At 41.5% G+C, this 23,814-nt stretch overlaps 1 protein-coding gene across 5 annotated transcripts in view; it reads left to right on the top strand.

The window, feature by feature from the left end:
• The first annotated feature begins 4,234 nt into the window (after positions 1 to 4,234).
• Marchf7 (membrane associated ring-CH-type finger 7) overlaps positions 4,235 to 23,814 on the top strand; it is a 41,402-nt gene continuing 21,822 nt past the window's right edge. For all 5 annotated transcript variants that reach the window (XM_055600158.1, XM_055600157.1, XM_055600156.1 and 2 more), the window contains exon 1: positions 4,235 to 4,410. The gene's annotated coding sequence lies outside the window, so the exon portion shown is untranslated. The remainder of the gene's footprint in view (positions 4,411 to 23,814) is intronic.

Below are 23,814 nucleotides of genomic sequence, written 5' to 3'. Positions count from 1 at the left end.
AATTGAGGCCCCCTCTTCCAAAACGCCCCTAGTGTCTTTCAGATTCACATAAAAACGAGCCAGCACAAACCGCTTCTTTCCTTAGGTTACTTTTGTCAGGTGTTTTGTTGTTGCAACAAGACAAGTTATGGGTAGCGGACCAGACAGTGACTATTCTAGTGTTCTATATGTTTCTCAGTCATATTGTCTCAAGTACTCAATTCTGATTCTGTAGGAAGAAAACAACCATAGACAAGTGACGCTTAAGATTCCTGTGCTGACATGACTTCAGTACCCAGTTACACAGTCAACACTTCTCTGTAGATGCTGTGGAGGTCGTTTGAGGTGTGGAGCACAGCTACATGCTGCTAACCTTAGGTGAAGGAGAGTACTCTCACTGGTGTAGAGGGGCCTCATCCAATGTGCCCCAAAGGAACTGAGGTTTCCCAGGAAAGTGGAAATCCTCCCTCAAGACCGTCGAAGACTCGTGACTCTACGTGTCAGCCTGCCTTATAAATTTCATTGTCAGCCACCATAATTGTATTAGCCAACCCTTAACGTAAATCTCCTGGTAAGTGACAGTTAATGGGTGGTATACGACTGCCCATGCGCCTCTAGAGAACCTTGACTAACACATAGACAATACATAAACTAATGGGCATGACTGCTCCATTAAAAGTATTTACAGTAACAGCTGGTGGGTGAGATTTAGCCTGAGTTCTCTAAACCCTGGTTGTATCATTAATAAAAGATAGCTGCTTTCACTAAACACATTTAAGATTTAAATTTTTAATTAGGTGTGTATGTGTATGTCAGTATGAGAGTTTGTGCATGTGAATTCAGTGGCTTGAAGGCCTAAGGAGCGTATCAGATGGCCTGCAGCTGGAGTTACAGCAGTTGTAAGAAGCTGGATGTGGATGCTGAGCACTCCAAGTGCTCTTAACCTCTGAGCCATCTCTCTAGCCCCACATTCTAGGTTTGAAGCAGAGTAAAGGGCATGTTGTACATGTAATGGAAATTGTGCCCCCTCAATTGGAAATCATCCTTGCTAGGACAGACATTATGGAACAACTATGAGTGAATATGATCTCTAATATGAAACCTATACTGAAGTTTAAGTGTGAGAGCAATTTCTTAGGATTGCTGGTTGGCATTATTTTCATGTCTTCTTACATTTTTCATTATTACCTTTGGAGATTAAACTTTTTGCTGCCAAAAAAAGCAAAAGTCAATTAAAGGAATGTTTTAGATATTCATTTATTAAATTTTGCATTTTTTCAATAAAAGTTGAGGAAGATAAAATTTACGAAACCATTAAATACAAGAGTTACAATTTTTGGCACAAAAATAATTCTTTTTATCAAAGATGTACATCACAGGACTTTCATGTAACATATTACAAATAGGGATCTTTAATCTAGAAAATGGGACCTACCTATATGTTTATTTTTATTTATTTATTTTTGTTTGTTTATTTGAGTCAGAGTCTCATAGCCCAGGCTGGCTTGGAACTCTGTAGCCCAGGCTGGCCTTGAACTTGTGATCCTCCTGCCTCCGCCTCCTGAGTTCGAGTGGTGGGATTACAGGTGTGTGCCACCATGCCAGGCGCTACCTATAAATTTAAATAGTAGATTGTCAAGTTAGTTGATGACGCCACATTCCCTTCCCTAGCCTAGGGATTAATAAGATTTTCATTTGAGAAGAAACTGGTATCCCAAAAAGGTCCTATAAATACTTGTCTCACAGTGGAGAAACTTGTTTCTCAAAAGATTAAGATAATCTGTAATCAAAAACGATCAATTTGCAAAAAGCTACTCTCATTCCATCTTCTCAACAGTGAAGGATGCATAGAGGAGCTCCTAGGAAGGTTATGTGGTACAACGATGAGAAGAGGAAAACAGGTAACATGAAATGTAAAATCTGAGAGAGAATTCTAAGTAATCCAGTGGCTTAACTGACAATAACAACATTCAAGCCTAAGAATAAAGGGCTGTATGACCATGGCTAGATGACAGACAAGTTTATACAGCAGAGGGATGAAGTGAATAAATGCCACTAAAACTCTGTCTTAGAGATGAAATGGAAATTAGTGAGAATGGTGTTGGCAAGAAGTCAACAGAGACACTTGAATTCAGAAAGGAGCCACAGTCATAAGGGAGAGATTATTAAAGGGCCACGTGAGAGAACTCTACAAATGAAAGGGGACTGAGTCTAGCTTGTTTAGAAAAATTCTGATTGCAGATGCTTGCCATCACATTGTTTGCTCGATCACCATTTTGAAAAATAGTCACTACTATACCTACGTACATCCATAATTCCTAGTAGAAGATAAAATGCCTTTAACAGAAAAATTCCAGTAATTATTTGTTGAGAATGATAAATTACTTAACAATTCACGACAGAGAGTAAATTTCTCTCATACACATACACACACTATACAAATAAGTAACAACAGTTTTTAAACAGTTAACACCTGGAAGCTCTGTGCAGTAAGAAGCTGGCACCACACTCACCTCTCATGGTACCCTCACTACTGGGAGGAGATGAAATCATACCGTCCTTGCCAGATTTAGGGGTTCTGTAGAGTAGTTCCCACTACCAGATCTGTCTACTTTAACTCAGGTACTGCAGTTGCTCCTCTTAACACAGATTAAACTCACAATGATGTTCAAGGGACTTACACTTTCTGGAAGTTATTCCAGAAAGGCCAAGTGGTGGTTTAGACACGTAACTGTTAACAATCATGGAATGCTTGCTATGTTCTAAGAACTGACAGACCACCTCATTTAATCCTTTCAACACCACCACGAACTTTAGGCAGCACCTTGGATTAAAGTACCCTAATCCACAGAAAGAAGCCTGGGTTAAGGAATTCTTAGCAAGGTTAAAAAATAAAGGTAGTAAGAGTCAGGGGTTCTATTTGAACCCATGAATTCTGATTCTTAAGGGTGTTATAAGGCCAATCAAACAGAAGGAACAAGTATTTTTTTTTTAAAGGACAAATGAAATCTCCTCAAAAGCAATCTGTACTTGATTTTATCCTATCAGATACCTTGTTTACATTTCACACCAAAAGGCTGACACCCTGTGTCAACTGTAACAAAAAAAACAAAAACAACCTCCTCCAAAACCTGAAGTTAGTGCTAACTAAAAATATAGTGGTTAGTGAAGACCGATGAAACAGCGAAGTTTAGTGGCTGATACTTTGTTCAGACAAAATGACAAATCTATACACATACCACATTTCACTTAGTGGGTTTGGGTACAAGGGATTCTTTAATAAAAAAAAATAAAAAACCCAAGTGCCTTTACTGTGCTTTCAAGTTTCCGTTAAGAACTTACCGTTAAGCAACTTGCGTTTGGTCCATCATTCAAATCCACATAATCTGTGGATTGCTACCCTCCTTTGTATCCATCAGTACTCATTTACATCTCAGTTTACCACATTTACAGTGGTTTTGAAAGTTTCTTCTCAGTCACCAGCCTACGTCACAGATTTCCTCGCTCCTTCTAAATAAGTGAACGTCTGCTGCAAAACCTGTGGCTGCGCTCTCAAAGCTTAATAGCGTAATCTTAAGATAAAAAGTGATCCTAAAAAAAAAAAAAAATACCCCACCACTAAAACTTATTTACTCCAAGCAGACTGCCAGAAAGGGTGTTCGGATCCATCCGTAAGGCTGCAGGTGGAGGGAGAGCTGTCAAACCCTACAAGGTGGGCAGGGACGCGCCAGGGAGGCTGGAGGGGGAGGTGGGAGAAGGCAGTGTTCGAGTCCATTCAGTAAACAGTCGCTGCGCCACTTGCCAAGCGCGATTCAAACAAACGGAAAAACAAAACAAAACAAAACAAAATCCACCCACGCAACCAGCCGGGCGGGACCTGGGGCGGCGGGCCTGCAGGGGCCCGCGGCGGGAGCGGGAGCGAGGCGGGCGCCGAGCCCCTCGCACTCCGCCCGGCCTCCCGCGCCGCTGCCGGCGCCCGCACGCCCGCACGTCGCCGACCAGCCGCGGCCGCTTACCGTGGCGCCTCGCAGCTTCCCCCGAGGCGGCCCTCAACGGCTGCCGCAGTCAGAGCACCACCCCGCGGCGGGGCACGTCTAGCCCGCCCGCAGCTCCCGGCTCCCCCGCAGCGCGGCCGGGCCACTCTCGCGAGAAGCCGGCGAGAGCGCGCAGCGGCGGGCGGGGTGGGGGGGAGGGAGGAGGGAGGAGGGAGGAGGGAGGAGGAGGAGGAGGAGGAGGAGGAGGGAGGGCGGGGCTGCCAACGGCGGCGGCCACTTCTGCGCCGCATCCGGAGGGGCGGCCGCCATTGTGCTTCGGTCGCCGAGCGGCTCCGCTTCCGCGGCCTGAGAGCGGGCGCGGCGAAGGGAGGCGGCGGCGGCGGCGGTGTGGCTGCGGGGAGGCCGACGCGCCCTGCGGAGCGCCAGCTGGAAGAGGGTAAAGGGCGGCGGCGGCGGCGGCGGGGGGAGGGGAGCGCTGGAGTGCGGGCCGCCCCCTCCCCCTCCGCTCCCCGGGAGCGGGGAGGACGGGTGGTGCGTGTCCCCTCCCCTCCCCCGCGGGGCGTGGGGAACCCGCCGCGGCCGGTGGCGCCCGCCCGGCGGCGGCGGGGGGTGCGGGCGCGGGCCTCGGGCCCCTCGCAGCCCGGGGAGGTAGGCCTCTCGGTGGCCCCGCACCCCGAGCCGCGTGTGCGGCCGAGGACGGGTCTCGAGGGGCACGCCGGGGCCGAGGGGCGTCGGGGGCCGGCCCCGGGCACGCCGGGTGCGAGTAGGGGGATGCTGCCTCGTCTGGAAGGCACTGCGTGGCCGAGGCCGAGAGCCCCTCGCAGCCCGAGACCACTACAATGAGCACTTTCCTTCCTCCCCGCAGGAGTGGATGTTAGTATGGGGGGGACCCGGAAATCCGCGTGGGTAATAAACACCTCGTCACGACCAGGATGAAGACAGTTTTTAAAGAGCCGGCCTCGGGTCACGCACCATTTTGTAGTTTTTAGGCACTCCGAACATGGTTTTTTGAAATGCCCTGATTTCTTACCCCTCCCCCGCCCACCCTTTTGGGATCCCTTATTTCTTATCTCCGCCCCCACCCCCCGCCTACCCCTTCACTCTCCAGATGGAAGACGTTAAGCGTCGAGATAAATCTCTGATTTGCAGATCGAACGAGAGTAGTCTCGCTCACACAGTAGATTCTGTGTGTTCTCCCGGGACAGCCGGAAACGGGGTCGGTGTTTTCTTTCAACAGCTCCGGCGAGTGTGAGGCACCAGTTGTGTTGTAGTGGTGAGGCCGTGGCAGTGGAATCAGAAACTCTGGCATCATTATGGCCGTACTTAGCCTCTTCGGATTTCCTGCGTGTGACGAGTTCCCCCTGCTCGCGAGAGCCGTTTTTTCACTGTGATGAGATAGTGTGTGAAGCAGTCAGCAGACAGCTCGCTACAGGGCATGATACCTGCAGTGTGAATTTTTAATGACTACAAACAAATGAAATTGACCACCAGTTTATAACCAAGTACTCTGGTCGGGGGGGGGGGGGGGAAACAACAACAACACTTCAGAATTGGACTTTGGGAAACGTATCTCCAGAGCTTCATGTAGCTAGTTTGTTTTGGTTGTTGAGAGGCCTCTTACCTTGTATATCACAGTGTTACCCACACTGACCGCAAACTTAAGATACTCTTGCCTGAGCCTTCTGAGTGCTGGAGTTTGCCACCAGATCCCAGAAAACTACACAGCTCCGGTTTTGCCCTAAATATTCGGTACACCATCCTTCACACTCCCTTTCCCCCCAGGCCTAGAGATTTTTCCTCATTCTTTGACAGTTTCATATTTGTTTATAATGGAATTTAGTGTCGTCCTCTCCCCCCATTACCTTATTCATGATGGGTCAGCTGTCTTAACGCAGTGTAGGGTCTTGGGGCATGCTAAGCATTTGTTTTCTGATTTGAGGTGGCCTGAATAAGGAGGATAACTTCACAAATTTTCCTCTGTGTTCTACACGAAGGTTTTGGATAATCAGCTTGGACATAAGTCATCCATAGCATTTAACGTAGACAGTGTTTAGCCAATTCCATATCCATCTCACACACCTCTTTTCTCTGTTACATCATTAAGAGTTGTTCACATTTTAATGTATTTTAGGAAAGTAATCCTAACAGTGGAAAATTTATCAAGTAATATAAAGCATTGCTTGTTTTCCAGGTCAGGGCTTCCCCTTGCAAGAATGAGCTTGACGCAGTATCTTCCTTCCACAGCTCTCAGTTTAGTCATCAGACCAGTGTGTAAACAACTGCAGTCAGTACCTTTCTGTAAAGACTGTACAGAAAGACTGTGGGGTATAAAGTATGTTCAGGCTTGGAAAATTTTAAAGGGAGAAATCCTTGAGCTAAACTGAAGGTTGCCCAGCATCTGTTGTGATGATATGGTCTGTTTTGGGAGGTGACTGTTCGCTTCCCACGGCTGAAAGGTGACATGAAGGACGGTTAGAACTTAGCACGGAGGGCTTTCTGTACTACATTAGACGGTTTAGTGCCTGTGCTGTGCAGTGGAGGTCTGTTGTATCCAAATAAGATCATCATTAGATTTCTGCATGTGTGTCAGTAAAAAACTTGGAAATACTTACTAGAGTGTATAAGCTTGCATCAAGCCATGCTTTTAAGCAATAAATTAAGTAATAAGTAATGAGCTATTAAATTATTAGATTAATAATGGGCCAACTTAGATCACCGCTTAAAAATGATCGAGTTCCCACTAAAGCTCTGAATCACCGAAGGAGAATTCCATTTGAGGTAATTCATACATATATAGACATATTTTTTGAAAATTAATTCATTAGTAAAGTTGCTAGGAGTAAATCCAAAAGGACTGAGCAGAAAGGAAAAAATTGCTTTGTAATTTGCGAGTTGATTGAGATTTGATGTCTGCTTTTAATTTTTAATTTTCTACATTGACATGAACTTAATGTGGTCAAACCTGTTCTCAAGTATATCTCCCCTGACCACTGGTTAGACTGGATAAGTTTGAAGAGCTGGTTTTAAAATCACTTGCTCCTCTGCACCCATTTTTGCCAACAGCTGTGAAGAGTGTAGGCTTGGAAAAGCTAGGAGTGGTGTGTTTCTGACTTTGCACAAAGGACTCAAATGGTTTGCAGTTGCTGAAAGAAGATTGAATTGTGACAGCTAAACAGTAAATTTCAAAGAGAACAGGTTACCTTTAAGTGTTGTAGAACTGATAGTATCAGTTATAGTCTCTGGTTAAGATGCTAGATTTTTGCCTTTTAAAAACTACATAAAGGTTACCTTAAAATATTAGGAATACTGTATGTGTTAGCCAAGAGATTTTTCTAAAAGGCCCTAGAAGTTTTGTGTGTCAAAGGGCTTCCCTCATGTGGCTACGTTTAGCTTCCCTGCCTCACGGTGGTGTTGGTTGATACTTGGGGCTTGCTGATCCGCGTGATCTTTTATGGTGTGATGTTTCAGAGTAGCATCTGAGGAAGGAAAATGGAAGCTACAGACCTCTTAGGACTTTTTCAAATCATACAGTATATATCACCTTGTTGATTAGTATGTGGAAGTTAATTTTTCCTACTTTTTTTTTTGAGACAGGGTTTCTCTGTAGCCTTGGCTGTACTGGCCTTGCTTTGTAGACCAGGTTGGTCTCAAACTCACAAAGACTCACCTGCCTCTGCCTCCCTAGCACTGGGATCAAAGGTGTGCACCACCACTGTTGAGCTTCTTACTTTCTGTATGTTTAAGAGTTTAATAGGAAATTTAACTCACCAAAACCAGGTGATGTACCCTCTGTCTTGTGACTCTGGCCTCATAAGCACAGTGCTTTTTGATATTTACTTTGTGTGTAGATGCTGAGGTGCAAACAACTGTTTACATTCTCTGTGTGGTTGTATGTATATGTATGTCTGTTCTCAAGCCAGTGTGACTGTGTGGAAGCCGAGGTCAGTGCCTGGCATCTTGATGTCTTCTCTACCACACCTTGTGTTAAGGTCTTTACAGTCTCTAAATGAAGCTGGAACTCACTGATCATGGACTAGTTTTAGCCAGTGAGCCCCTGGCATCTTCCTGTCTTTGTTTCACAGCACAGATGTGCACCACCACAGCCTGCTCTTACGTGAGGCTACAAATCTTCTCCAGCAGAACATAAGTTACCCGAAGTCGGCGTGTTGTCGCACGCCTGTGATCCCAGTGCTGTAGCACTCTGGGAGGCAGAGGTAGGTGGATCACTGTAAGTTTTCGGTCAGCCTCGTCTACAAATCAAGTCTAGGACTGTCAAGTCTACACAGAGAAACCCTGACTTGAAAAAAAAGAAAAAAGATGAGTTCCCAACTGAGCAATTTTTCCTTCCTTTATTTTTTTCACACAGGGTCTCTAGCCCAATCTGGCTTTATTTATGTGAGGAGGACCTTGACTTTCTAATAATACAAATGTCTCTACTAGGTGCTGAGATTATAAACTATGGTTGCAGGATCAGTCACACCAGATTTTATGCATTTCTGCGTGCTAGGCAAGTATTCTGCCAGCTGAACTTAATATACCCTAGCTTTAACGCCCCACTTCAGCACTCTTCAAGGTCAACAGGAATTGGGCTGAGATAGGTTTTAGATTTATCCGTTTCTGTTACATGTATGTGTGCATACACAAGCACCGCACGTTTATAGGAGTCCAGTGAAGTCAGAAGGGCAGGTCAAATCCCTGGAACTGGAGTTCGTGCAGGTGACTGGTGCTGTGAACCAAACCCAGTCCTCTGCTGGAGCAGTAAAGGTTACCACTGCAGGGCCGTCTCCAGCCCCTGTGTAGTCTTAGTGCAGAGATGCTCGGAAGGTAATGAAGCAGAGAAGGGCCTGCATATAAACCCGAGGGAGTCTTAAAATCTTGTTAACTTTTAAATAATAAAAAAGCCGGTAGACTTTCTGTGACATCCCTAACTCTGGCGGTAATGTTTCATAAAAGCTAGTATTTGTTCAGTATGTGGTAGGTCAGCAAATCTCACAATACACTTTTGAAAGTAATACCATTTTGTAGGTGAAAAACGTGAACATTAGAGATTAGACGTAGAATTATGCCACTTAAAGATTTCAAAGCTTACATTTTACCATTTTTCTACAAATTATCTGAGGTTGGCATGTGTTAAAATTTAGATAATGGTCAACCTCATTCAAGGCTTCAGATATACTCCAGATTTTACTATTCCAGGAAAGTTGGAAGAGTAGGGCATAGGCTGACCAAGTAGAAGGTATAGTACAGACAGAAAACCATTTTTACTCTTTTTTTTTTTTTTTACTCTGCCTGATAAAGAGTAAAAATGAGCATGATTTAAAATCGGCCTGCGCTGCCCTACTGGACTTTCAGAACTTTATTAACAAAGTCATCTGGACTTGTGGTCACTTGATAGTAGCTTGTTTCTTTTGAGACATGGTCTGTCTGAAGCTCACTATATAAACAACGCTGGCCTTAACTTAGATGCTTTTGAGTGCTGGGATTAAAGGTGTGCATGAGCCATCCGGCCTTTTTTTTTTTTTTTTTTTACTCAATTAAAATTTATTTTATGTACCAGTGTGTTTGTGGGTACACATGTAGAAGTTGGACAACTTTGAAAAGTCAGTTTTCTTTTCCACCAGGTAGTTTCTGGAGATCAAACTTAGTAGCAGGTACTTTTACCCAAAGAGCCATTTCATAGGTGCTGCCCATAGTTTTCCTCTTCCTGTTATATGTATTGGGTGTTTGCATATTTGTGCACGGAATTCGATTGCCTGTATAGGCTGAAGGGGTGTCAGTCCCTGGAGTCGGAGTTACAGAGGGTTGTGAGTTCTGATCTGGATGCTGGGAAGCAAATTTGGGTTCTCTGCAGTAACAGCATACACTCTTAACCACTGAGCATTTGCCCTTCTCTGCCCCATTCTTCAAAACGATCTTATTTGTACTTTCTTGGTTCCTGTTCTCAATCTTGAAATAAAAAGGAAAACAGTAAGGTTCATTACTTCATTAGCATTCTGAGTAATTACTCCTTTCTCCCTCACTAGTTCTCAGGTCCTTTCTTTTCTTTGGAGGTATGTATCAAAATCTGCCTTCAATTTATTTCTTCTCTTTGGGTCTTCAAGAGGTCTTGGAGCCTGGTTCTCATCCTGTATCTTGACTGGTTGCCTAGCTAGCGTGGGGGGACTTTTGTTTTTAACTGAGCTTGTTTGGAAATCTTGAGTAGCTTCTAAACTTTATAGTATTGACTTGCTATAAAGTGGAAGTCGAGGTTCCATTCGGCAGGTCCTTTTAGTGTCTCAAAGAGTGGAGGAGCTCTAAGTTAATCTTTTTTTTCTTGATGTTTTGCTTTGAGACAGGGTTTCTCTGTGTAGCAGCCCTGGCTGTCCTGGACTTAGAAGTTTTCTGAAATAAAAGGTAATTATTTCATCTCTGAAAGCTCTAGAACAGTAGTGGAGGGAGAGACCCTAAGTACACACACCTGAGCAGAGCACACCAGCTTTTATGGTGTGAGGGATCTGCTTTCTGCATTTATTACCTTCAGAGCTCTTCCTGACTTCCTGTGCTTTGAATCTCACCCTTTCTAACGTGTTCTGACTTTTATTATTCTTAAACATGCTTCAATATCTTTGCATTATTTTTCTACTTTCCGTCATCAATAAGTCATTTCAAATACTGTCTGTGAAAAGATTGTCTTCATCTTTTTTGGAAACATCAGTGTTTCCATAATATTTTGAGATTAGTTTTCTTTAAAAAAAAAAAAAAACTTGTGATTTGTGTGTGAGAGGACAGCTTATAGAAGCAAGTTCTTTTTTGCACGATGTGGATTCTGGGGATTGAACAGCCTTCTCACTGGCCCACATTTTGAGGGTTTTGTAATCATTATTTTCAGCCTTCTATGTAGGTGTGATATTAATTATCCTAGTTTGTATTTGTGTGCTCTATTTCTGCCAGGGTAGAAGTGTAATGGATAGTGTTGGTTTAATTTGTAGTTGAGTCTAAGCGCGTTACAGCTTTGTCTGCCTAGAAACTCCTCCAGTTGTGGATTGCCACTGCTTTGTCTTAGTGTGAGGCCTTGAAGGCTATGTGCTTTCTTCTCAGGAGCACTGTGCTGACAGCAGGAATTTTTGTTTTGTGTGTGTGTGTGTGCGCGCGCGCGTATGTGTGTTAGTGGCAGGTGAGTCACAGACTGCATATGAAGGTCAGGATGGCTGTGGGAATTGGTTCTCTGCATTGGAGCTGGTGGCTCCAGAGGGTCAAACTCAGATATTAGGCTTGGAGGCTGGGGCCAGCAATTTTAAATTTAAAAAAATTTAAGGTTCTATATCACAGATGGGTCTCAGGCTTTTTTTTTTCAGAAGTAGACTACTTTTGCATTGTACTAATTGAAGCAAAATCATATTTAGGGAAGTGTTTTTCATCTTACTGGTGCTTCCTTCTTAGACCGGCACTGTGCCTGATTCTCTTTGAGAGGTGGGGATTTCTCAGTGTATCTGCCCTCCTTCCTGTTTTCTGTCCATTCTGAAGTCTAGAATGCAGTCAGATTTTGTGTAAGCTTCTGTCCCTTCTGCCAACTGTTCTCTGCCTTCTGTTGGTGGAAGCTGTTAGCTGAATGGGATTCATAGGCCTTCCCCAGCATTCACAGACCTTTTAACCTTATTATCAATACAGAATTTTTATAGAAGCTCAGTTATTTAGCCTTCCCCTACCAACAGCTTCTTTCCATCAGGTGCTTTTACAGGGAGTGAGAGTTGGATAGGGCTCTTGAGATTCTTCTCTTAAGTGTAGCTTTGCCTTCATGATTAATGCTGCAGAGTTAAAAATCATCTCACAAACTTTCAGTGATTTACTATAGGCCTATATTGTTTTATTAACGAGACTTGGGTTTGACAGGCAACTTGGTAGGGAGCACTTAACATCAGTTGGAGACTTAATTTTCAAATATTAGCATCTGATGATGACAGGTTTCTTTAGGCTTTTACATGGACCAAAAGAAAATTTCTAAATTATTTCCATGGAATAGATTTGACTGCGCTTAAATGCTTCATATGTGTGCAAAGACCCTTTGAGTCATGTATAACAGCACCAAAAGCATGAACTAACTGTAGAGAGCGCTGAAGGGCCTCCTACGATTTTCAGATGAATGAAATTATCTACAGCAAGAGGAATCCCTTTTAGTAGCTAGAGCAAGCTACTGATACTACTAATTTATAAGAATATACCAACATGAGAATTTGTACACATAACTCGGTGCATTTAAGTCACTATTAAAATGATTTTATGTCAGGATAAATAAAATTGAATGTAGTTAACTGACACAGGGTCACTATGTGTAGGTCTGGTTGTCTGGAAACTTACTGGGCTGCCTCAAACCCACAGAAATCCTCCTGTCTCTGCCTCTGTACCACCACACCCATATTTAAAATATTTAAAAATATTTAAAAATATTTCATATTTTTAAAAATATGAAAAAATTTGTTTTGAGTTGAGGCTACAATAAAGATATAGATGATTCCATAAATAGCAATTAAACAGTGATTATAGAGAGTCTTTACCCAGAGACTTCATCTTGGGGGTTGAGAGTTCAATAAAGTGACAGCTTCAAACACTTAAGGCTGTAATTGCTTTGTTTTGTGGCTTACTTGCTCTTTCTGCACTCAACACTTTGTAGAGATGAGAAAATGTGTCCACCTGTCAGTGCTTGCTTGTGTTTGGGGACATGAGCACAGAATTCTGGTAGACTTCCTGTGACTGAGACTCCTTTTGAATGTCAGGTACTATCCAGCTCAGTGCAGCACAGTCGGAAGTACTAAGTGCAAATTGAGTGCGCTGTGTTCTGCTGTTACTCTTGCTTGTGCCTTTGCTTTTCTCTTACAGAGTTGAACAGTGGTAAAGGTTGTTCTTCACCAGGCTACAGCTCCTGTAGTGCGCATGTCTTCTCAGCACCATTCCCTTGTTTAATGTGCTCAGCACATCGTAAACATTCCATAAAATCTATTAAGTGAATGGACTTTTAAACTCCTTTCAAGGACTGAATTTTATTTTTTGTTGTTCTTTTTTCTGCTTTTGACCTACAACTTACGCAACCAAATTACATAAGTTTTCACGTAAAACCTACATTGTCAAAATTCAATCAGTTTATGTAGCAGCATTGCCAAAAATAGTTTCCTCTAGTATCAAATTATATCTCTCGAATGACTCTGCCTTTCTGTCATCTCTCAAGAGGTTTGTTTTGAACAGACATCCTACTAAGTTACTTTTTACGAGAAAGAACTAAGTATGAATACAGTCACAGTGAATTAAAAGAGGCATAATTAACCATTGCGCTTCTAAAAAATAAGTTGTGACATGTATCTTTTAATAAACGTTGCCTTCCAGCTCAAAGTCCTCACCACAAATACAGCCCTCTGTTGGATATTTTCATAGCCACCTTGACAAAGTAACAGCTTCTTGTTAATATGCTCTAGGCTTTTAGTGCTGAAGAGTCACTGACACACTTTTGAATGTCAGTGATTGTGAATATTTTTTCTCCTCATATATGACTAAATTTCCAATGCAAAATTTCACTTCTTTCTAATGAACAAAATTTTGTATGGACAAATACGGGTATAAATGACAAAAGCCAGTGATACAAAGATTTCTGAGTTAGGTGACTGTATCCCTTTGTTATCTAATATCTGCTGTTTTAAAAAACATCACAGGTACTTAATTATCCTGGGAGCTGGGTAGGGTGGTGTGAGCCTTTAATCCCAGCACTCATGAGGCAGAAATAGGCAAATCTCTGAGTTTGAGGCCAGCCTGGCCTATGTATTGAGTTTCAGGACAGCCAGAATTACATAGTAGGACTGCTGTTTCCAGACAGACTTACCCTGACACGATACCCTACATCAGGACTTTGCAGATTGAATGGAGACTCTTCTAGGTAAATTACGAAGTATGTGTGTTTCACTTAGAAGGGAATGAATCATTTTGTCCTACTTCCACTCCCTCCACCCCCCTTCCTGGTCTGTCTTGCCAGTTTTTATTTTTATTTTATTTTTTAATAAATTTATTTTTTGGTTATCATTGTCCTTTTCCCTTAAATTCTTCCACCTAATAATAAAATTCAGTAGCCTGTTAATACTATTATGACTAAATATTAGCAGTCAGTCGAATAGAAGCCTATCTCCTTTCCCAAATTATCACAGTTGCCTTTTTTGAATATTTTAAATTTATTTTATGTAGATGTGTGAGATCATATATGGAGGTCAGGACAACTTTAGAGTCATGTCTCATGTGAGTCCCAGCATCAAACTCAGGTTATTTGGTTTGGCATAAGGCATCTTTATATCTACTGAGCCATCTCATTGGCCCCACAAAAATTTTTCAGAAGACTTGTTAGGCTGGTTAGAACTTAAATTACAGAGGAAAAGGAAGGTCAAGTGAGTGAACTAACTTATATTACAGTGGGAAAGGAGGGTCGAGTGAGTGAACTTGGAAACCGTTGGTGCTAAGTGCCTCTTACATACCTGACAGTTGAGACTAGGTGCTCCACATACCTGCCTTCATGTCAGAACAAAATAGCAGCTTCAGTTCTTGCCCTTAGAATATTGTAAAAACCAATAAACCACTTTTATTCTTGGTTTGTTTTCATTTGGGTTTAGTAACTAGGATCTGGAATTAGTGCTGCTCTGTTAGATATGTATTATGATGTTAGATATTTGTTGTAGTTGAATTTGTACCTATACTACAGGCAATGCCATTTTGTCATAGACCCAGTAATGCAAATATATTTTCCTTGATGATACAGGGCTGAAATGTGTAATATTTTTCCACAGTGTTGGTATCATAATGAATTTCCTTTAGACTTTTTTTCTAGGTTTTGGTATTCTGCAGTGGTCAGCTTTTTATTTTTCTGGCCCTCTGATCAGTACGATGTTGATTTTGTGTTATTGTTGTTTGTTGTTTTTTTGTTTTGTTTTGTTTTTTTTCTAGACAGGGTTTCTCTGTGTAGCCGTGGCTGTCCTGGACTCACTTTGTAGACCAGGCTGGCCTCAAACTCACAGAGACATGCCTGCCTCTGCCTTCCAGAGTACTGGGATTACAGGCCTGTGCCACCACACCCAGCTGGATGTTGGTTCTTTTTAAAAATAATAAAAAAATTAAACTTCTTTCCTCATTTTTAAAATAAGACAACCTTTTGTTTTAGGTACTCAGGTGTGAGTTTTCCAATTGTACCCACCCATCATTTCTACCACATTGCTTGCTCATGAAATGTAGTTTCCACACAATGCTTTATTTCTTAGAACAATTTTTTTTCCTTTTTTCTACTCCAGTGTGATCAGTTGTTCCCTAAGGTTTCTTGTTGCTATTCTCCTTGAATGTTTCCTTTGTCACTCTTAAGTTCTTTATATGGTTGATGGATGCTTTGCACTTTTATTTTTATAGGACATGGTCTTAAGATATATGATGGAAGGCCTTTCCCTTTGGTAGTGCTGAGATATGCCCCCAGTCATTTTTTTTTTCTCTGATTAATTATGCAAGTCTTTAAATGTGTCTTGTTCAGCTAACACTCATGGATTATAATTCATGGTATGGTAGATACACACTTTTCAATACTTCAGGGCTTTATTTTAATGGTTGAATATTGCTAGGTTTCTGGTTACTTGTTCCTCTGTATGGATTCCCTTCCCTCCTATGGCAGATTGTAGGATCTTCCCTTTATTTCGTGTTTCTGAAAATTCACACTGAAATTGTTGTGGCTTGGATATGAAATGTCCCCTGTAGGCTTATGTCTTAGAACATCTGGGTCCCAGCTAGAGCTGTGTTGCTTAGTTGTGGGACCTCTAGGAAGTGGACCCTTGCTGGAGGCAGTGAGTCACTTGGAGTGAGCCCTTTAGTTTGATAGGTAAATCTCACTTCCCTTTTGCTGTCTGTTTTCTCACTGCTAATGTTTTATGACCAGTGTATTCATTTGCTGCCATGTCCTTTCTCTGGTGGGCCGTACTCCTTAAACTGTAAGTCAGAATAGAGTCTTCATTTGCTTCTTGTCGGTAGTGGTTGTTTCTTTGTTTTATTTTTTATTTTATTTTTTAAATTAGGTATTTATTTTTTTTATATTAATTATAATTTATTCACTTTGTATCCCAGCTGTAGCCCCCTCCCCCATTCCCTCTGAATCCCACCCTCTCTTCTTTATCTCCTCCCATGCCCCTGTTTTATCTTGTGATCACAGATAACACAGCAATGAGAAAAGTAATGTTTCCTTGGTTTATTTTCAGTTTTTGTGCTTAGTCTCTTTCAGTGTTTTTAAGTTTATTATCACATTTATAATCTCCATAACTCTTAGAATCCTGATTGCATATACTTACACATCTTATTTTGATCCCTTTTAGTGTGATAATTTCCTTCTTGGAAAATTTCCTTCTGTACTTTTGTTGTTGTTTTTGTTTTTTCAGGTCAGGTTTTCTCTATGTGGCCTTGGTTGTTGTGGACTCACTTTGTAGACCAGGCTGGCCTCGAATTCACAGAGATCTATCTGCCTGCCCCTGCCTCCCTGAGTGCTGGGATCACAGGCATGCACCATTGCATCCAGCTCTGTACATTTCTTTTATTGTCATTATTTTATTTTTATCTGTTATATACTATCAGTTCATTGAGTTAGTTACACTTGATGTTTGTTATTAGGAAAAAGCAGGTTAGATACCTTTTTGAGATAAGGTTTCTCTGTGTAGCCTTGGCTGTCCTTTCTTTGTAAACCAGGCTGGCCTCCTAACTCCTCCTGCCTCTCCCTCCCTGATTGCTGGGCCACCACGCCTGGCTTAGCTACTTTTGATAACTAGTGGACTTGGGGGTTGGTATAGTTTGAGTGAGATTGTTGACTTTAGCCTGCCTTTCATCTTTCCCTCTCTTCCCTATGCTATTGATATACCAGTGTCTCATGCAAGCCAGGCAAAGCACTCTTACATTGAGCTACATGGTACCCCAGTAAGTTAGTTTTTTGAGAGTGTTCTAAATATTATTTAGAAATCTTACCTCTGATTTTGTTTCTGCTTAAAATATTTAGGTATGTTTTTATGTGCATGAGTGTTTTGCCTGCATGTATATATGTGTACTACATACGTCATTGCAGATGGTTGTGAATTGTTACATGGATGCTAGGAATGGAACCCAAGGACAGCAAGCCCTCGTAACTGCTGAGCTACCTCTTCTGTCCTTACCTCTTGTGTTATCTAGTGATTTAAGAACTGAAAGTTGTAAATCTCCTGACAGTATCAGAGAAATAGGACTAGAAAAGAGACTTTGGGTCTCAATATCAAGTATATACATTATTAAATGGTTATGGTGGTAGTGGAGGAAGGTAGTCCTTGAGAGATTCCTCACCCACCCCCAGTGATTAAATGGAGCTGGGAAGACTATGAGGTTGTTTCTCCACATACAGGGATTTAAGTGTTTGTGTCTGTGTGTAGCACACTTAGAGGCCAGAGGTCAAACTCTGGTTATCACTCCTCAGGAGTTGTCCTTACTTTTATTTGTTTCAGTGTGTGTCTGTGTGTGTGTGTCTGTGCGCCTGTGCCTATCACTGGGGTTTAGGACTTGGCATGCAGGCTAGGCTAGGTGGCTAGACTTTCTCTACCTCCTCAGGGCTGGGATTAAAAGCAGACACCACCATACTTTGCCGACTGATCTGTTTCCCTAGCCCTCTTCAAATATAGGTTTATAATTAAACAGAATTTTTTGCTTCACACATCATCTTTTTTTCTCTCCCACAATTTTTTTGATTTAGTGAAATGACATCACACAAAATTTACCATCCTGTGTTATACAGTTGATTTTATTAAATATATCTATACACTGTACAAACATTGTCACTGCCTGTCTCCACTGCTCTTCATAATCATGATGAATATGATAAATATTTAAGTAAAATCATACAATAGTTGTCTTGTGTGACTTATTTTCCAAATGTAATTTCTTCACGGCTGATTAATATTCCATCACAGGTCAGAGTGGCCCCTTTAAAGCTTTCTGAAATTTTACACGTCTTATATTTTTGAGAATAGGGTCTTTCTTTGTATCTGGCTGTCGTGGAGCTCGCAGAGATCTGCCTGCCTCTGCCTCAATGCTGGGATTACAGGTGTGCACTGTCACACCCAGCTCATTTTAGTGTGTAGGTGATGTGTATGCTCATGGGCATATGTGTGGAGGTCAGAAAACGGGTTGTGGCAGTTGATTTTTCCATCATGTAGATTCCACAGATCCAACTCAGGTTGTCCAGCTGGATGCCAGGTACCTTTACCTGCTGAGCTATCATCCAGCATTCCATTTTAAGGCTAGATGAAAATGAATTATATGATGTACTACATTTTGCTTATCTTTTGTTGATAACATTTGGGCTCTGTTGTGAACAATACTGTTGTGATTGGGATGTGCAAATATTCCAAGATCGTATTTTCAGTTGGTTTGGTTTGGTTTGATTTGGTATGTTATGGTATATGTCCAGAAGTAGAATTGTTGGGGTCTATGATAATTCTGCTTTTATTTTTGAGGAATTGTGGTGCTGTATTCATAGAAATCCTGTTATGCTCTGATGTCATTTTATTTGTTTGTTTGGTTTTGGTTTCTTTTATCTCCAGATTTTTTTTCCTGTTAAATGCTGTTTCTAGTTGTAGTTCTTACCTCATTGTGGGTGCCTAGACTATAACGCCATCTTCTGCAGAGTTACTGGACTTTTCCTACTCCACATTCCCCAAACAAATCTGGCAGCTCTTGCCCGCAGTGATTTAAATCTTTGATTCATTTGCTCTTGCTTCATTGGGTTTTAAGAGGTAAGAAAAAGACTGTTAAGAATAGCCTGTTCACAGTAGTTCAGATAGGGTTGCCTTAACCACATCTGGTATTGCTTTTACTCTCAATTCTCATTTGATGGAAATTCTTAGTTGCATAATAAGATACTTGACATGTTGTTTTCTTACTTGTTACAGAATTATAAGCTATTTAATTTTTATTGTGTTGTAGCCAGAAACAGACTGACATTTTTTCAGTGTCAATTTATTTAGTAACAAATTCACAAGCTACCTAGGTTTTATTGGTTTTACTTTACTGATTACCACTGATTTCACAAAGATCTTTATTATATTCCAGTCTTAATTAGTAATGTCTGTTATATGTGATCATTCATTCCATGGTTCACTCAGCAAATACAGAAAAACAAAGGGTTAAAGTGGCTGGTAAATGACAGTGAACAAGTAGGGGTGATATTAATGGCAGTCCCTGCAAGTAATAAGGGGTTAATATGCAGTCCAGGCAAGGATCCCATGGCTATGGTTAGCTTAGCATTGAGGTGGGCAGACATGGAACCAGGGTATGGAAGAGCCTTGCTCATCTCCAGAATCCAGTGATGTGTCCCGAAAGTGGTCACGACAGCAAGTTGCTGTTGCCTCTTTGTCATTGTCTTAGGTACCCTTCATTTGTATGTTTCAGGTCAGGGTTGCATCATTTATTGGGCTGATTTTTTTATTAACCTAAATGCCTGGTGTTTCTGATATGATTTCATATGTCTCTGTATTCCTGAGTTTACAAAGAGTACTTTATATTAACATAAATGTTATTTGTGCAGTACGATTGGGGGTTGTTTTTCCTGTAATTCTGTGTATCCAGTATGGTTATCTACTTGCCCTGACTGGTTACCTGTTCATTTTGCCTTAGCACCTATACTCCAAGTAGACTAGCAAAATCGAAAATGTTTGTACAACGGAGTAACTTTTGGGCAAGGCACAGTCTGTCCTGCTTTCTGTTCATTCTTTTTTAAAGATTTGTTTATTATGTATACAGTGCTCTGCCTCTATCAACACCTGCACGCCAGAAGAGGACGCCAGATCTCATTAGAGATGGATATGAACCACCATGTGGTTGCTGGGAATTGAACTCAGAACCTTTGGAAGAACAGTCAGTGCTTTTAACCTTTGAGCCATCTCTCCAGCCCTCTCCCCGTTCATTTAATGTCACATTCCGATATATTTTTTTCTGCTTTTTTATTTTTTATAATTTATTCACTTTAATATGTTTTTAAGACAAAGATTAATGCAATCAATTCTTTTGTTGAAATTTAAGTAGAAAGATATGGTTAATACAAAAGTAGTTGATAGCATATCAAGACTGCTGAAAGTGAATTTGACATTTTGTCTTAAGTTTGAATATTTTAGTAAACAGTCTTAATCTAAACTGCACATCAGACATGTAGTGGCTGTATATTTGCCTGAACTCTAATTTACAGGGTAAGAAAAACAGCTTTTGATCTTAAAGATAGTTTTTTAATGCAAAGTTAGGGAGACTGTGTAGGTGTCTTGATTCCCTTTGTAGTCTTAAAATTGTGCTGTCTCCAGACTTGTAGATTCCCTACAGGGGCAGGGGTGGGGGTGGCAACTTTTTCTTAAGTTTTTCAAACCCCCCCCCTTTGTTTTCATTTTTTATTTTTAAGAATTCTTAGCCAGGTTCAGGGGCAGGCAGATCTCTGTGAGTTCAAGGCCAGCCTGATCTACAAAGGAGTCCAGGACAGCCAAGGCTACGGAGAGAAACCCTGTCTCAAAGAACATTTAAAAAATTTTAAAAAGAATTTTCAGTATTTTTAATTGTTGGTGGTGTGAATGATATGTTCAGGTATCTGAGAGAATCAGAGGCATTTCCTTGGAACTGCCTGATATGGGTCCTAGGAGCTGAATCAATCCATAGCCTCATTATACATGCTCTTAATCATTGAGTTATGTCTCCAACCCATAAATTTATGTGATTGCACATGCCAAGGTTCACATATGAATATCAGAGGACAACTTGTGTGACAACTTGAGACAAGTTGTCTCCTTTCACTGAATGAGTCCTGGGAGGATTGAACTTTGTCCTCAGGCTTAGGTGTTTTACCCTCTCAGCTGTCTTGCCAGGTTTTTCAGTTTATAAAGGCTATATGCATATATAAATGGTGTTGGTAATAAGAGACAATCTAATTTCCATTGACAGAATGGGAAAATTAATATGTACACCTATTCATGAGAAATTAGCATGAGAGAATCTCACAAATGTTAAGCAAATGAAGCTGGAATCGCACAAGAATATTCTGCTACCTTCTGATGGAGACAGTGACTCAAGAGGCAGAGTGACTGAGAAAGAAAACTTTATTGGCAACCAACCACCATTATTAGAAGATAGTTGGCACCTGTGTTCAGTGACCATCTTACTTACCCTTTGTTCTAAAGGAGTCTTTCACATGAGTTTTTTTTTTTTTTCAAGAGATGATCAGAAAGGTGGGTTCCTTCCTCAGTTGAGCATTAGTTTGAAAAAATAGATGCTTCTAGAATGTGCCTGTGTACTTCTAATCTTCACATAGATTAGCACAATTACGGGCCAATAAAAATAAAGATGTAAACAATAAAGATTTCTATGCTGACCAAAGTAACTTACATTGCAGTATTTGTTTCGTTGAGTGTTTCTGGAAAACACGCTTTCAGGTATGACCTCCCATAGTTTGGAATGGTGTTGGTCAAAACCGGACAGGGTGTCCAGGCCAAGGGGTGAAAGGAGCGGAGTCGGCACCCACACCTGGAGTCTGGCGAATGCATTCCGAGGGCGAGTAGCTGCAGACTCGTTTATTCCGGAAGAGAGAGCAGGATAGGTAGTTTTGGGTGACCAATCGGGTTCCACATCATCCCGATCCTGCCGTTGGTTGTTTGTCACTGGGCACTCTTCAACATCAGGTCGCGCATACTTTCTGCCCGACTACTTCATGAGCCCTAATGGCCCTTTGCTGGGAATGCCCACAGAGTGGCTTCTTGGAGGGTGTGATATACAGTTACAGTTAATCTAAGGTTAATAAAAAAAACAGGAGCAAAGAAAAATTTGAAAATTTTTTTTTTCGTGGGAGGGGTTGTTGTCTTGGATGCTTTTAGAGCCAGACGGAATTAATTTTCATTGTTTGTTAAATACTCTGAAGGAAATTTAGAAATTTAACTCTGCATCTGTAGAAGTGAAAAGCACTCAGTTCTGCTTTTTATTTTGTCTTGTTTTTGTTTTTCAAGACAGGGTTTCTCTGTGTAGCCTCAGCTGTCCTGGACTCACTTTGTAGACCAGGCTGGCCTTGAACACCTCCCTGAGTGATGGGTTTACAGGCATATGCCTTCAGTTCTGTATTTTACATGAACAACTGAATTTAATATTTTTTTAATTCCTTAGGGGTGAGTGTGTGTGTTTGTGTTAAGGATGTGTGTGTGGAGGACAGAGGTTAACACCAGGTTTTTTTCCTGAATTGTGCTTCAGCTTATTTTTTGAGTCTCTTATTGAACCTAGAACTAGAGATTTCTACCAGGAAATTCTGAGACCTTCATTGCGTCTGCCTTCTCAGGCTGGGATTACAGCTATGTCCTCCAAAGCCTGGCTTTTATGTGCGTGCTGGAGATTGAATTTAGCTTTTCATGCTTGCACAGCAAGTAAATTATCAGCTGAGCCACCACCATAAATTACCATGTAACCAGTACTATCTCTGGTTTATATATCTTATAGATCTTCTCACTTAAACGTTGGTTTCTAATAATTATAAGTAAGTTTTCTTATATAGTGGAGCTAATTGAATACCTGTCTCACAGGGTTGATTTGGAGTTGAGTAGTCTCTCATTCGAATACGATATTTGGTAAATATCAGCTGTTGCTTTTATGTGTGCTGTAATTAAGAGATCATGTCAGCGGTAAATAAAAGGAAGACATTTATTGTTTTGGAGACATGTTTTCCCTGTGTATTTCAGTTTGCCCTCTCTGGTTCTCCTGCCTCAGGCTCTGGAATGGTAGGATACAGGTATAGGGGTATGTCATACTCAAGTTTATAGTTATTGTTCTGTTAAGATTTACAACTGGTAGTGGGCGTAATGGTGCAGCACTCAGGAGGCAGAGGCAGGCGGATCTCTAGGCTAGCCTGGTCTATAAAGCTAGCCCAAGACAGCCAGAGCTACTATACAGAGAAACCCTGTCTTGAAAAACCCAAAATAAACAAACAAATGATTTTTCAACTTCCACATTTTGAGTGCCTGTTTCCCACATTGTTAGGGTCAGAGTCTGGGCAGCCATAACAAACTAGGTTCAGCCACCTGTCCTCAACAGACCAATTACACAGAGGAGTAAAGAAACAAAGAAGGGAGACAGAGAGAGGGAGAGACAGAGTCCATTCTCTCAGCGTTATAACACGAGGTAGGTGTAGGTTCATTTCTTTATGTGTGTGTTGTATGTGTGCACCTGTGCAGGGTTGCCATTAGAGGCCACAGGAGGGGGTTTGGATACCCTGTAGCTGGAGTTAAATGTGGTTGTAAGGCGTATGATGTGGATGCTGTGATCTTTGACTTTCTGTGAGAGAAAGCAGCAATCGTTCCTAACTGCTGACCTCATCACTCCAACCTGAGGTGTAGATTTCAGTAAAGGCAAGAGGTGTGCATAACTAAGCAGTCCTGATGAAAGTGTGCTCCTTACCAGCCCTGACAGTTGTGATCAGCGTCAGTTTTTGCTGCCAGGTAGTTTAAGAGCATGTCAGAACTCTGTGAAATCTTGTGGGGGGAGCAGTTTTGCCTCTGTTTTGACGCCCAGGCCCTAGCTTTTTTTTCCTTTAGTGTGAAGCTCATGTAGACATTGTAGTTTTTTAGGTCTGTGGTCTCAATGTCTGAGAGCCAAAGGAGGGTCACAAGGAGGACTGTGCCTGTGCAGTCACCTATTCTAGGCAGTGCTTTAGAAATACTTAAGTGAGCCTGACTAAAGAAATTGAATGTTGAGAACGGGAAATAAACTGATAAATAACAGCCTAAAGTAGTGTGATGTTCTAACAAAAACACGAGAAAAGTGGGATGACAGAATAAAG

Source organism: Psammomys obesus, unplaced genomic scaffold, assembly GCF_907164565.1.
Source record: "Psammomys obesus unplaced genomic scaffold, mPsaObe1.curated_primary_1811, whole genome shotgun sequence".
In the NCBI taxonomy this organism is placed as follows: domain Eukaryota; kingdom Metazoa; phylum Chordata; class Mammalia; order Rodentia; family Muridae; genus Psammomys; species Psammomys obesus.
The sequence above is the reverse complement of the archived record's forward strand: the minus strand, read 5'-3'. Positions and strand labels throughout refer to the sequence as shown.